The sequence below is a fragment of the Lutra lutra genome, chromosome 4 (assembly GCF_902655055.1).
Source record: "Lutra lutra chromosome 4, mLutLut1.2, whole genome shotgun sequence".
Taxonomy (NCBI): Eukaryota; Metazoa; Chordata; class Mammalia; order Carnivora; family Mustelidae; genus Lutra; species Lutra lutra.
In genome coordinates, this window is record NC_062281.1 from 42097106 (window position 1) to 42112118 (window position 15013).

General features: G+C 36.9%; 1 protein-coding gene across 5 annotated transcripts in view; it reads left to right on the forward strand.

Moving 5' to 3' along the window:
• Positions 1-15013, forward strand: part of PLEKHF2 (pleckstrin homology and FYVE domain containing 2) — a 36808-nt gene that overhangs the window by 15791 nt on the left and 6004 nt on the right. Inside the window, exon 1 of one of the 5 annotated variants that reach the window (XM_047725270.1) lies at positions 1298-1318. The exons of 3 other annotated variants lie outside the window; for them this stretch is intronic. The gene's annotated coding sequence lies outside the window, so the exon portion shown is untranslated. Of the gene's footprint in view, positions 1-1297; positions 1319-12237; positions 12414-15013 lie in introns of those variants that run through there. One more of the 5 variants, XM_047725269.1, reaches the window with a different exon arrangement.

Below are 15013 nucleotides of genomic sequence, written 5' to 3' on the forward strand. Positions count from 1 at the left end.
ATTTATTTCAGCTTTATTCTTCCACTTCTGGTTAGTTATAGCAGTCCTGAACCTGATTGCTATTCTTTTCCTGTTGCAAACATCACTCTTAACAACTCATCAGACCACTCTTTCCAAAAGCTTCAGAAAGAACTCTTCAAGAACCAAAATCTGTTCTATTTTTTTTCCTCCCCTGTTTTTCTACTAAATAACTCCCTCTAGCCGCTAATACATCTGTACATGTGACTTTTTTTTTTAAGATTTTATTTATTTATTTGACAGACAGAGATCAGAAGTAGGCAGAGAGGCAGGCAGAGAGAGAGGAGGAAGCAGGCTCCCTGCTGAGCAGAGAGCCCGATGTGGGGCTCGATCCCAGGACCCTGAGACCATGACCCGAGCCCAAAGCAGAGGCTTTAACCCACTGAGCCACCCACGTGCTTCGCAAGTGACTTTTTTTTAACACGTTTTCTTGCAGAGCTTTGTGCCTTTACCATTATTTTGCCTTTTGAGGTTCCACTTAATTGTTCACACCTGTTTCAAGTGTTCAAATGCTACATTCTTCAAGCCATACCTTTACTCTTCCTTTTTTGCTTCCTTACTGTTTTGTTAACTATTTTTATCACAGTACTTAACTCATTTGCTTTTTATTAAAATTTTGTGGTACATGTCTTAAATCCCAGTGTCTCCTTCATTCTTTTTTCCCTCTGACACAAAGCATAAAGCCTTGAAATGTGGTGAGCAGATTGCAACTGCTTTGGAAAATACTAAGGAAAATTTGTTAGGGGTATGATGGAATAACCAGCTCCACAGCAGTATTTATTTGAGCTTTACTAGCTTTTCAATATTATACAGTGGTTCTTTACAGCAGTCAACACTGTACAGCTGCCCCTCTATAAAAATTTTCTGAAATGATGCACTTCTTTATCTGAATTTTGTTGGTGGTGAAAATATGCACACATCATCATTTTTTATTTGCTAACTAAACAGCTGTGCTTCTTGGCAAGAGAAGAAATCATTTTTGTATATTATCATGAGATTGATTTAAAAAAAAAAAAAAACAGGATTTGTCATGCTCAATACTTAGAATTCATAATTAGATACTAGTTAAATGGATCCAAACATTTGCTTGTAAATTTAAAATCTGTGGGTGTAGTGAAGCAATTGATGTGTAGGTTTGGTTCCTGTTTTCTGTGAACACTAGTTAGATGTCAAAATGAAGTCTTTGATTTTTGTCAAACTCTAGGTTAAAAAGCTGCTGCCACTTCTAATTGTTGGCCATACTCAGATCAGTTCAGACTGATGGCTGTGAGTACTGAACTGACTGTATCATGAGGAATTGGTAAAATTTCAGAATAGCAGGGGAGGGGGCCACATATTGGGCTCAGAGGTAGGCTAGGAAGCTCAGCATATTCTGGGAATACCATGTAATCTGCTTTGACTATAACAAAGAGTACATATAGAAAGAGGTAGAACTGGAAAGATAGCATGGGACAGGCTGGGGCTTGACTCTGAAAGGCTTTGAATGCCAGATTGAGGATTTTAGATTTAATTTGATCAGCCAGGGAACCTTTGGGTTTTGAATAGGGATTACCTGATTATGGTGTAGTTAAAGAATATTAATCTTGGAGAATTTGGGTGGCTCAGTCGGTTGAACATCTGACTCTTGATTTCGATTTGGGTCATGATCTTGGGGCCATGGGATTGAACCCTACATTGAGATCCACATTGGGCATGGAGCCTCCTCCTTGAGATTCTCTTTCTGCCCCTCTGCCCCTTCCTCCCCTACCACATGTGTGGGCATATGCACATGTTCTCTCTCAAAAAAAAAAAAATAATAATAATCTTGCCTTGTGTTGTATGCTATAAATGCTAGTTTAAGTCTGGAAGTCCTGCTTAAAACTTGAGGTCTATATTTTTCCCGCTATCTCCTACCTCTCCAAAAACCTTTTGTAACTCTATGGGCAGTGTCTCTATTATGGTTTTCCAAATTTTCTGAAATCCCCCACTATAGCTTGGTTTTTACACGCTGTGGTAAATTTCTCTAGCAAGCCTAACCTATTTGAAATTACCTTTACTGACACCCTAAACACTTTTTTCATTTCCTTTTAGTATATTTGAATGATCACTTTTAGCCTTTTTATACTTATTACCATGTTTTAATTTTTTTCTCTTATCAGTGGCTTTCTCCACATACATAATATGGTTCACATAAGTCAAATATTTCTATAATATTTCTGAAGGTAGCAAAGTCTAATAGAAAAACATACATTTTTATAAAAACTAGCTGTGAGGCAATGGGAAAATTATTTAACTATACATGACTTAATTTACTCTTTTGTAAAATGTACATAATTACCACTTAACAAAATTTAGATCATTAAAATAGTAAAATGTGGAAGTGCCCAGCGTGTGTATAGGTGTTGAGTAAATGTTAGTTTTTTTCTTTTTTCCTTTTCTGGCTAAGCCTGTAGAGTATGCATTTGAATTTACTCTTCAATAATAGATTTGGCATCTAGGAGAGACTTTTTAAAAAATTACTATGGCTTCTCTCTAAATGTTCAAATTTTGTTCAGTTCTCTCAATCCAGCTTTATATGAGTTTAAATTTAAAATATAAATGTTTGTCCCTTTTTTTCTTCTTATCTAAAACATGAACTTTTTTTTATTAATCACTAATTTCTACAGTATATGTTGTGGAAGGGGTGTTCAAGATGATGGTATAGGAACTCCCCTCCTCCCATGGACACACTGAATCTACAGCCACCTATGGACCAGTTTCCTCTGATTAAGTACCTGAAAATTAGCCAAACAACTCCTTACAACAAACAGAAGGGCCACACTGAGACAGGTAGGAGAGGCAGAGAGGCAGTCTTGCCAAAAACCCCCACCCATTGTGGCAGTGCACAGTTGGGATGGATCTCACAAGTGGAGCAGCTCCTTGAGGAGCCAGGGGTCTCTGCCCTGATAAAGTAATGGGCATAAAGATGCTCACAGAACTTAGAAGAATGAACCCAGTGAGAACTTCAGCAGAGATAGAAAAATAAGGAAGTACTCAACAAACTCACAGAGCTGAAGAATACAATAACTGAACTGAAAAATACACTAGAGGCATTTAGCAGCAGACTAGATGAAGCAGAAGAAAGAACCAGTAATTTAGCAGTCCAGGCAGTGTAACTCACCCAAACAGAGCAGCCAAAAAAAGAATAATAATAATACATAATTTTTTTTTTTTTTAATGAAGATAGCTTAAGAGACCTAAGAGACAACATCAAGCAGAATAACATTGGCATTATAGGGGTTCCAGAAGGAGAAGAGAGAAAGAATGGGGCAGAAAACTTACTTGAAGACTTAATGGCTGAAAACTTTCCTCACTTGGGAAGGAAACAGATATCCAGATCCAGGAAGCCTAGAGAGTTCCAAATAAGATGAATCCCCAAAGATCCACACCAAGACACCTTGTAATTAAAAGATCAAAAGTTAAACAGAGCATCTTAAAAGCACCAAGAGAAAAAAAACAACTGGTAGCAAGATAGGCATATTTTTCAGCAGAAACTTTGCAGGCCAGAAGGGAATGTGGCACAATGTATTCCAAGTACTGAAAGATAAGAGCTTCAACTAAGAATATTTTATGTGCAAGATTACTATTCAGAATTGAAGGAGAGGTAAAGAGTTTTCCCAAATAAAAGCTGAAGGAGCTGGTCACCAGTAAACCAATGTTACAGAAATGTTTAAAGGATTTCTTTAAGCTGAAAATAAAGGGCATTAATAAGATAACATTGCAAAATGTAAATATCTCTGGTAAAGGTAAATATACAGTAAAGAGAGTGGATAAATTATTTATAAAGCTAATATGAAGGTTAAAAGGTAAAGGTAATTTTTTAAAAACCTGTAACTATAATAATCCGTTAAGGGATACACAGAATAAAAAGTGGCATCAAAAACAAAATATGGGTCAAAAAGTTAAGAGTTTTAAGAATACATTTAAACTTATGTTGCTGTCAAGTCAAAATAGACTATTTTGTATATATAGGATTTTATATATGAGCCTTATGGTAATGACAAAGCAAAAACCTATTACAGATACACAAAACATAGTAAGAAAGAAATCTAAGCATAACACTGAAGAAAGTGTTAACCACAAAGGAGGGAGCAAGAGAAGAAGAAAGGAACAGAGAAGAACAACAATAAAGCCAGAAATCAATAATTACTTTAAATGTAAAAGGATTAAATTCTCCAATCAAAAGACACTGTGGTTGAATAGGTTTAGCAACAACCAAAAAAGACCCATCTATACTCTGCTTACAAGCGACCTACCTCAGATGTAAAGACACACACAGAAAGTGAAGAGATGTGAAAAGATTTTTTCATGCAAATAGAACCCAAAAGAAAGCTGGAGTAGCTATACGTATATCAGACATACTAGACTTTTTAAAAAGACTGTAGTGGGGCGCCTGGGTGGCTCAGTGGGTTAAAGCCTCTGCCTTCGGCTCGGGTCATGGTCCCAGGGTCCTGGGATCGAGCCCCGAGTCGGGCTCTCTGCTCAGCAGGGAGCCTGCTTCCTCCTCTCTCTCTCTGCCTGCCTCTCTGCCTACTTGTGATCTCTGTCTGTAAAATGAATAAATAAAATCTTTAAAAAAAAACTAAAAAAAAAAAAAACTTAAAAAGACTGTAGTAAAAAACAAAGATAGGCATGGGCATTATATAATGATAAGGGGGTCCAACAAGAGGATTATAACATTTGTATGTATTTATGCACCCAACATAGGAGCACCTAAATAATATTTGCTGTACATAACAGACCTAAAAGGAGAAATTGACAGCAATATGATAATAGTAGGGGGACTTTAAAGCCCCACTTACATCAAGGGATAGATTACCCAGATAGGAAATAAATAAAGAAACATCAGCCTTAACACATCAGACTAGATGGATTTATTAGATACATACAGAACATCCCATCCAAAAGCAGCAGAATACACATTCTCTCAAATGCAGATGAAACATATTCTACAAGATAGATCATATGTTACCCCACAAAACAAGTCTCAACAAACTTAGGAAAATTGAAATCATCAAGCATCTTTTCTGACCACAGTGATATGAAACTAGAAATCAGTTGCAAGAAGAAAACTAGGAAAATCACAAATATTTAGAGATTAAACAACATGCTACTGAACAGTTGGTGTGTTGATGAAGAAACCAATGGAGAAATTTTTTTTTTTTTAATACTTTTGGGGAGCTTGGGTGGCTCAGTTGGTTAAGTACCCAACTCTTGATCTCAGCTCAGGTCTTGATCTCGGTTGTGAGTTCAATCCTAAGGCTGGGTTCCACACTGGCTGTGGAGCCTACTTAAATACATTTTAAAAAAAAATTTTTTTTTAATACTCTGGGACAAATGAAAATGGAAACACAATTTACCAAAGTCTATAGTAGGCAGCAAAAGCAGTTCTAGGAAGGAAATTCATAGCATTATAGGCCCACCTTAAGAAACAAGAAAGATCTCAAATCTGACTTTATGCCTAAAAGAAATAGAAAATGAAAAACAAAAAAGAAATAGAAAATGAAAAACAAACAGAGCCAAAGTTAGTAGAAGGAAGGAAATAAAGAACCAAGCAGAAGTAAATGAAAAAGAGTCTAGGGGCGCCTGGGTGGCTCAGTGGGTTAAGCCGCTGCCTTCGGCTCAGGTCATGATCCCAGGTCCTGGGTTCGAGCCCCACATCGGGCTTTCTGCTCAGCAGGGAGCCTGCTTCCTCCTCTCTCTCTCTGCCTGCCTCTCTGCTTACTTGTGATTTCTCTCTGTCAAATAAATAAATAAAATCTTTTAAAAAAAAAAGTCTAAAAAGACTATAGGAAAGATCAATGAACTGAAAGCTGGTTTTTTGTTTTTTGTTTTTTGTTTTTTGTTTTTTTTTAAAGATAAAATTGACAGAGCCTTAGCTAGACTTACCAAGAAGAAAAGGGAAGGGCTCACATAAATCAGAAATGAAAGAGAAGTTACAGCTGATACCACAGAAATACAAAGGATCATAAGAAACTATTGTAAACACTTACATATCAACATATTGGACAGCCTGGAAGAAATGGACCCAAATTTCTAGAAATAAACACAATTTTCCAAGACTGAATAATGAAGAAGTAGAAAATCTAAATAGATTGATAAGGTAAGGAGATCAAAGCTGTAATCAGAAACCTCCCAGCAAAGGTCCAGGACCAAATGGCTTCACAGATGAACTCTGCCAAACATTTAAAGAGTTAATACCTACCTTTCTCAAACTTTTCCAAAAAATGGAAGAGGAGGGAATGCTTCCAAACTCACTTACAAGGCCAGCATTATCTTATACTAGAACCACACGGGGCATCACACACAAAAAATTTGTAGGCCAATATATCTAGTGAACACAGATGCACAAGTCATCAGTAAAATATTAGCAAACCCTTACTCAACAATACATTAAAAGGATAATTGAGTGGGATTTATTCCAGGGGTGCAAGGATGGTTTAACATTTGCAAATCAGTGTAACATACCCTATTAACAAAATAAAGGATAAAAATATATGGTCATCTCAATAGATGTAGAAAAAGCATTTGTCAAAATTCAATATTTATGATAAGAACTCTGAATATGTGGATATAGAGAAAACATTCATCAACATAATAAAGGCTATCTATGGGCACCTGGGTGGCTCAGTTGGTTAAGTGACTGCCTTTGGCTCAGGTCATGATCTTGGAGTCCTGGGATTGAGTCCTACATAGGGCTCCTTACTCTGCAGGGAATCTGCTTCTACCTCAGACCTTTCTCCTCTCATGCTCTCTCTGTCTCATTTTCTCTCTCTCAAATAAATAAAATCTTAAAAAATAAAATAAGGGCTATGTATGACAAGCCCAGAGCTAAGATCATACTGAATGGTGAAACACTAAAAACTTTTCCTCTAAGATTAGGAAAAAGACAAGGATGCCTGCCCACTTTCCACTTTTATTAAACATAGTATTGAAAATCCCCAGTCACAGTGGTTAAGCAAGAAATAAAAGCTGTCCAAATTGGAAAGAAGTAAAACTCATTATTTGCAGATGACTTGCTTTTATATATAGAAAATCCTAAAGACTTTATCATAAGACTATTAAAACTAATAAATGCAATAGAGTCTAGAAATACAGTAGGGTCACAGCATAGAGTCACAGCATACACAAAAATCAACTTAAAATGGATTAAAGACATGAATATAAGACCTGAAACCATAAAACTCCTAGAAGAAAATACAGGCAATGAGCTGTTTGACCTCTGTCTTGGCAGTGATTTTTTGGGTCTGACTCCAGTAGCAAAAGCAACAAAAGCAAAAATAAACAAGTAGAATTACATCAAACTAAAAACCTTCTGCATAGCAAAGGTAGCCTTCAACAAAATAAAAAGGCAACCTACTGAATGGGAGAAAATAGTTGCAAATCATTATCTGATAAGGGATTTATTTCCAAAATATATAAAGTTATTACAATTCAGTAGCCAAAAAACAATCAATCTTAATAAATAATGGGTAAAGGATCTGAATAGATACTTTTTCAAAGAAGACATACAGATGGCCAATAGGTCCATGAAAATATGCTCAGTATTACTAGCCATCAGGGAAATGCAAATCAAAACTATGATGTATCACCTCACACCTGTTAGATTGGAGATAGATATATATATATATATATATATATATATATATATATATATATATATATAACATATTTTATATATATAAATTTGTAATGTATATATTTATATATCTATAAAATGGGATAGTGCTCAGACATAAAACAGAATGAGGTCTCGCCATTTTGAGCATGTTATGCTAATGAAGTAAGGCAGAGACAGTACTGTATGTTCTCACTTAAAATTGGAATCTAAAAGCAAAGATGAACAAAAAACTCAAAGATAGAATGGTGGTTGCCAGGGGATGGGTAAAATGGGATAAGGGGGTCAAGAGGAACAAACTTTCAGTCACAAGGAGGTAATATAGATCATGGTGACAGTAGTCAATAATATTGTGCACATTCTGAAATCGAGAGAGTAAGTCTTAACAGTTCTCATCACAAGAAAACAAAATTTGTGTGGTGACATATGGTAACTAGATTTACTGTGGTGATCATTTTGCAATGTATACAAATGCCAAAACATTTTATACTTGAAGCTATATGTTACATGTCAGTTATACCTCAGTTAACAAAAGAATACATGTTGATTTTCAGTTGACAGAAATCCTATTGGAAAGTGGAGGACAAAACTTTTGTCTCTTCTTATTGATGAAATAAGTAAAATTTACTGAAATTACAAATTTAATTTGACAGATTTCAAAGTATTTTTTTGCTTTATCATCCTAATATTTTATTAAAAATTTTACCTAGAATTTCCTGATTATTGTTATATGCTTACTAAACTATAGAACTTTTGAAAATGAGAATGGGCCTGTCCTTTTCATATGTGGTAGACACAGAGATTAATTGTTTATTTGACTTACCTGTATTAGGAGGAGGAATAGTTTGCTTTAATACTTTTACATTTGCCCAGGGAGGATGTATCTCTCTGATAGTTTGTTGCTTTTTTTTCCTCTTCTTTCATTACTTTTCTGTTTGTCTTTCCCTTTTACGTTTTTTGTAGTCTCAATTCAGCAGTAACAACAGATTTTTTTTTTTAATTTCTTTTCAGCGTAACAGAATTCATTCTTTATGCACCACACCCAGTGCTCCATGCAATATGTGCCCTCCATAATACCCACCACCTGGCTTCCCCAACCTCCCACCCCCCCACCCCTTCAAAACCCTCAGATTGTTTTTCAGAGTCCATAGTCTCTCAAAGTTCATCTCCCCTTCCAATTTCCCTCAACTCCCTTCTCCTCTCCATCTCCCTATGTCCTCCATGTTATTTGTTATGCTCCACAAATAAGTGAAACCATATGATGATTGACTTTCTCTGCTTGACATTTCACTCAGCATAATCTCTTCCAGTCCCGTCCATGTTGCTACAAAAGTTGGGTATTCATCCTTTCTGATGGAGGCATAATACTCCATAGTGTATATGGACCACATCTTCCTTATCCATTCGTCCGTTGAAGGGCATCTTGGTTCTTTCCACAGTTTGGCGACCGTGGCCATTGCTGCTATAAACATTGGGGTACAGATGGCCCTTCTTTTCACTACATCTGTATCTTTGGGGTAAATACCCAGTAGTGCAATTGCAGGGTCATAGGGAAGCTCTATTTTTAATTTCTTGAGGAATCTCCACACTGTTCTCCAAAGTGGCTGCACCAACTTGCATTCCCACCAACAGTGTAAGAGGCTTCCCCTTTCTCCACATCCTCTCCAACACACGTTGTTTCCTGTCTTGCTAATTTTGGTCATTCTAACTGGTGTAAGGTGGTATCTCAATGTGGTTTTAATTTGAATCTCCCTGATGGCTAGTGATGATGAACATTTTTTCATGTGTCTGATAGCCATTTGTATGTCTTCATTGGAGAAGTGTCTGTTCATGTCATCTGCCCATTTTTTGACATGATTATCTGTTTTGTGTGTGTTGAGTTTGAGAAGTTTTTTACAGATCCTGGATATCAGCCTTTTGTCTGTACTGTCATTTGCAAATATCTTCTCCCATTCCGTGGGTTGCCTCTTTGTTTTGTTGACTGTTTCCTTTGCTGTGCAGAAGGTTTTGATCTTGATGAAGTCCCAGAAGTTCATTTTCGCTTTTGTTTCCTTTGCCTTTGGAGACATATCTTGAAAGAAGTTGCTGTGGCTGATATTGAAGAGGTTACTACCTATGTTCTCTTCTATGGTTCTGATGGATTCCTGTCTCACATTGAGGTCTTTTATCCATTTCGAGTTTATCTTTGTGTACGATGTAAGAGAATGGTCGAGTTTCATTCTTCTACATATAGCTGTCCAATTTTCCTGGCACCATTTATTGAAGAGACTGTCTTTTTCCCACTGTATATTTTTTTCTGCTTTGTCAAAGAGTATTTGACCATAGAGTTGAGGGTCCATATCTGGGCTCTCTACTCTGTTCCACTGGTCTATGTGTCTGTTTTTATATCAGTACCACACTATCTTGGTGATCACAGCTTTGTAGTAAAGCTTGAAATCAGGCAATGTGATGCCGCCAGTTTTGTTTTCTTTTTTAACATTTCCTTAGCAATTCAGGGTCTCTTCTGATTCCATACAAATTTTAGGATTATTTACTCCAGCTCTTTGAAAAGTACCGGTGGAATTTGGATCAGAATGGCATTAAAAATATAGATTGCTCTAGGCAGTATAGACATTTTAACAATGTTTATTCTTCCGATCCAAGAGCCTGGAATGGTCTTCCATCTTTTTGTGTCTTCTTCAATTTCTTTCATGAGTGTTCTGTAGTTCCTCGAGTACAGATCCTTTACCTCTTTGGTTAGGTTTATTCCTAGGTATCTTATGGTTCTTGGTGCTATAGTAAATGGAATCGATTCTCTAATTTCCCTTTCTGTATTTTCATTGTTAGTGTATAAGAAAGCAACTGATTTCTGTACATTGACTTTGTATCCTGCCACATTACTGAATTTCTGTATGAGTTCTAGTAGTTTGGGGGTGGAGTCTCTTGGGTTTTCCATATAAAGTATCATGTCATCTGCGAAGAGAGTGAGTGAGTTTGACTTCTTCATTGCCAGTTTGGATACCTTTTATTTCTCTTTGTTGTCTGATTGCTGTTGCTAGGACTTCTAATACTATGTTGAAAAGAGTGGTGAGAGTGGGCATCCTTGTCGTGTTCCTGATCTCAACGGGAAGGCTGTGAGCTTTTTCCCATTGAGGATTATATTTGCTTTGGGTTTTTCATAGATATATTTTAGGAAGTTCAGGAATGTAGTAACAACAGATCTTAAAATCTTGATTGATAGTAAGATACAGTCAAAATTTTTATTACAAATTAATTTGTGGGCAAATTAGCCTTGCAGTAAACCAGAAACATATCCCAACCACAATCAGAGTTTATTATTTTAAAGACAGAAGGTCAGGATGCCTGGGTGGCTCAGTCGGTTGGGCTGCTGCCTTCGGCTGGGGTCATGATCCCAGAGTCCTGGGATTGAGTCCTGCATCTGGCTCTTTGGTCGGCAGGGAGCCTGCTTCTCTCTCCACCTCTGCCTGCTTGTGCATGCTCTCTCTGTCTCTCTCTGACAAATAAATAAATAAAATCTTAAAAAAAAAAATAGCAAAGAAGGTGCTTTATAGATTATTTTAGGTGGTGGCTGCTGCTGCTCCTCCTCTATCCCCTCCCCCATCCCCAATAGTTAGGTAATTTGTATGAAATCTCTTATTTTAGTGCCTGAGTTGAGATTAGAATCCAGGTCTTTTGGTTCATGGTGTATTGATTTTTCCAACTATAATGCATAGCTGAATACTGATACTCACTGATAGCAGATGTCATGGGTACATGTAGGAAATTAATTAGATGATTTTTTGTTTTAAACTCACCTCAAAATAAATAAATAAATAAACTCACCTCAAAGATGAGATAAGAAGTTTTGATTTTCAGTAAGAACTGGGCCATCGTATTCTGTGACAGTTGGGCTCACTTCTCCATTGTAAATAGTATTCTGTCTCTTTTTTAGAAGAGTTTTTGCCTCTTCTAGTGTTACATTTTTAACAGGTGGTAGACAGTCCACTGAAGAACAGAAACAAGATGTTACCAAAAGACTAGGGTGGAGCCTGGACAATTCAAATGCATTTCTTGTCTACAGTTGTGAAGGAGATAACTTGAAATTTGGATTGTTAAAAAATTTTTTTATTTGTTACACAAATCTAGCTTTGTAAAAGTTTAAGGTTTGTTTTTTTTTTTTATTCTCTTGCCTTGGATTCTTATATTTTTAGCTATGAAATAGCACTGCCAGATACTGTTTGCTGGACAAGAAGACAAAGGGGACATCATTTGGAAAATTGGGAATTTATAGAGCTCTGTGAAATGACTGGACATGGGAGGAGAAAAGACAGAAGTACCAGTAGTTTTCTTATCAATACTAGTAACTAATTAGAAAATATAATGGGGGGAAACTAGATTCAGAATAGCAACAAAAACTATGAAGTATCTGGGAACCTACTAAAGAAATGTGTAGGGGCCCCTGGGTGGCTCAGTTGGTTAAGTGTCGAACTCTTGATTTCAGCTCACATCATAACCTCAGGGTTGTGAAATTGAGCCCCATGTCAGGCTCCGTGGAGCCTCCTTAAGATTCTCTTTCTCTATGTTCTCCCTAACCCCTCCCTAAAAAGAAAAGAAAAAAAGAAGAAGAAAAAGAAAAAAGAAATGTGTAATAATCTTGTGAGAAGAAACCTTCAAAATTATTGGGCCACAAAAGAAGATTTGAAACCTTGGGAAGAGATACCATCAACCTGACGAGGAGCAATAAAAACTCAAGAAGATGTTGGGGTGCCTGGCTGGCTTGGTCAGTGGAGCATGGAAGTCTTGATCTTGGGATTTTGAGTTCGAGCCTCACATTGAATATAGAAATTGCTTAAAAATAAAATCTTTTTTTAAAAAAACCTTAAGATATTAACTTATTCTAAACTAATGTATGGGTGTAGTATGAATTACATAAAAATTTTAGTGGATTTTGTTCTTTAATTTATTGTAACTGAAAAATGGTTCTAAACCTTAACTGTATATTAGAATTACTTGGGGAGCTTTAAAATATTCCAGTGTCCAGGGGACCTGGGTGGCTCAGTCAGTTAAGCATCCAACTCTTGGTTTTGGCTCAGGTCTTGATCTCAGAGTCCTGAGATCTGAGATCAAATACCCACTCTGTCTCTTCCCTCTGCCCCTTCCCCCACTGATGTTTTCCTTCTCTCTTTCGGGCGCCTGGGTGGCTCAGTGGGTTAAGCCGCTGCCTTCGGCTCAGGTCATGATCTCGGGGTCCTGGGATCAAGGCCCGCATCGGGCTCTCTGCTCAGCAGGGAGCCTGCTTCCCTCTCTCTCTCTCTCTGCCTGCCTCTCTGTCTACTTGTGATCTCTCTCTGTCAAGTAAATAAATAAAACCTTAAAAAAAAAAAATAGAACGTGGTTGCCTTCACTAGATAGCAATGAAATAAAAATTTTAATTAAACTAAAAGTATTGTATTGTTCTTTGCTGTCTTAGGACCTTTGTCCGCAGTATTAGTTCCTTTGTATGGCTGACTCCCCATCCTTTAAGACTCCGTGTATAACAACACTGCAGCCTTTTTGAACTACTCAGTAAATGAGTTTTTCCCTGTATCTTGACACCCTGCTGATTTCCTTCATTGCACTTCATTTTTCAGAATCACCTAGTTGTGTACTTACCTACTGTCTTTCTCCTTCAGTAGACTCTCTGCTCTAAGAGGGAAAAAATGTGAATGCCATCCTAAAAAGCATTAAGTAAATGTTGGATAAATGAAGTAAATGAATAAAAGATACCATTTTTGAAATCTATCTTGTTTACTGGTTACTTTTTAAAGAAAAATATGTGAGATGAGATGGATTGGGTACAGTCATTGTGCTGCTTGGTAAATTGGTGTTACCTTTCAGAATGGAAATTTTGTAAAAGGTAGCAGGAGCCTTAAACATTCATGTCTTTTGACCCAGTAATTTTACTTCTTGGAAACTATCCTAAAGAAGTCATCTCTGCTAAGAGATGCAGAATCTTTCTTCCTCGCTCTTCCTGTAGTCACTGGTATTCCTAAGAGAAGTAGACCAATTTAATTGGTCCTTGTCTTATTGTTGTCTTCTGCTTCCTCTTTCTGTGCCCTTCAGTGAGTAAGTTATCCAAAGAACTCACTTCTTGGCTAGGCTGAGTGATCTTGTAATATTCTCACAAAAGTCTTTAAGAGTTCTTACTGCCTGGGGCACCTCAGTGTGCTGGTGGTAAATTTGGATTTGAGCTTTGAGGAAAGGCTGAGGCCCTGTTGAGTCCCTGAGCTAAAGGGTAGTACGCTAACCCAGTTCACCAAAGAATCTTGCTTTGGGGTATCTAGCAGTAATCCAGTTAAAGGGGTACTTTGATTTCCCTTTCGCTAACTTTCCCCTGTTCTCCCATTCCTTTCTGTGCTGTTCCTGCTGGATGCCCAACTATGTGTATATGTGTGTGTGTGTGTGTGTGTGTGTGTGTGTGTGTGTGTGTGTGTGTGTGTAAGGCACTTGTGTATTTCTGGGTTTTTTTTTAGCTCAGTCCTTCTTCCTGTCAGACACATATAGAAAATATTTTAGGACCAACAGGGATAATGGAAAGGTCTTCAGTTCTTCATGCTCATTGTTTTTCCAGTAGAGGTCACAGTCCATTAGTGAAATCAATCAAGTGGGCTGTGACTATCATTAAAATAAATTAAGATAATAGGATACATTATACTTATAGTTGAAAGAATTATATGAGTATGTACTTATAACCTTATAGTATGAAATGTACTTTTTATGTGGGTCACTGTCAAACTTTGAAAGCTGTTTTGTTCTAGACAAATACCAATTATGTCTAAGCTTTTCTTTTGTTGCATCATTCTTAAATGGCACAAGATTTATGAAAAGAGATTCAGGCTTTAATACATTGCAAAATTCAAAGAATGAAACGTTCAAGATACTAGCTAAATAAATCATGATGACCTGTCATTTCAGGTTATTTGCTCAAGTTAGTATTTTCTTTCTTCTTTGTAAGTTGTGCATTGAAGTTCCAAAGGTTAGCAATAGCTTTCTCAGTTCTTGTAGAATCAGTAGAGTCGTAGGGAAAAATTAGTGTACCATAATATACTGGGAACAGCACCGAGGAATCAGATTGGAGCCTCAGTTCTGTAACAGCCTTAGGCAGTGTACTTAACTTCTTTTATCTGTTTACTCATCTGTAAAATGGAGCTAATAGTGCATATCTATTTAAGGTTGTTGTGAATAGAATATACTGTATTGCATTCAAAGTGCTCAGCTGGTTGTTGGACTCCCAGTGAGTAGAATTACTTCCAGGCTGTTATGCCTGGAATATTATTGAATCTCTCTGTGCCTTAGTTTCTCCTTCAGCTTATGTTTCAGCAAATATTATTAGATGCTGCT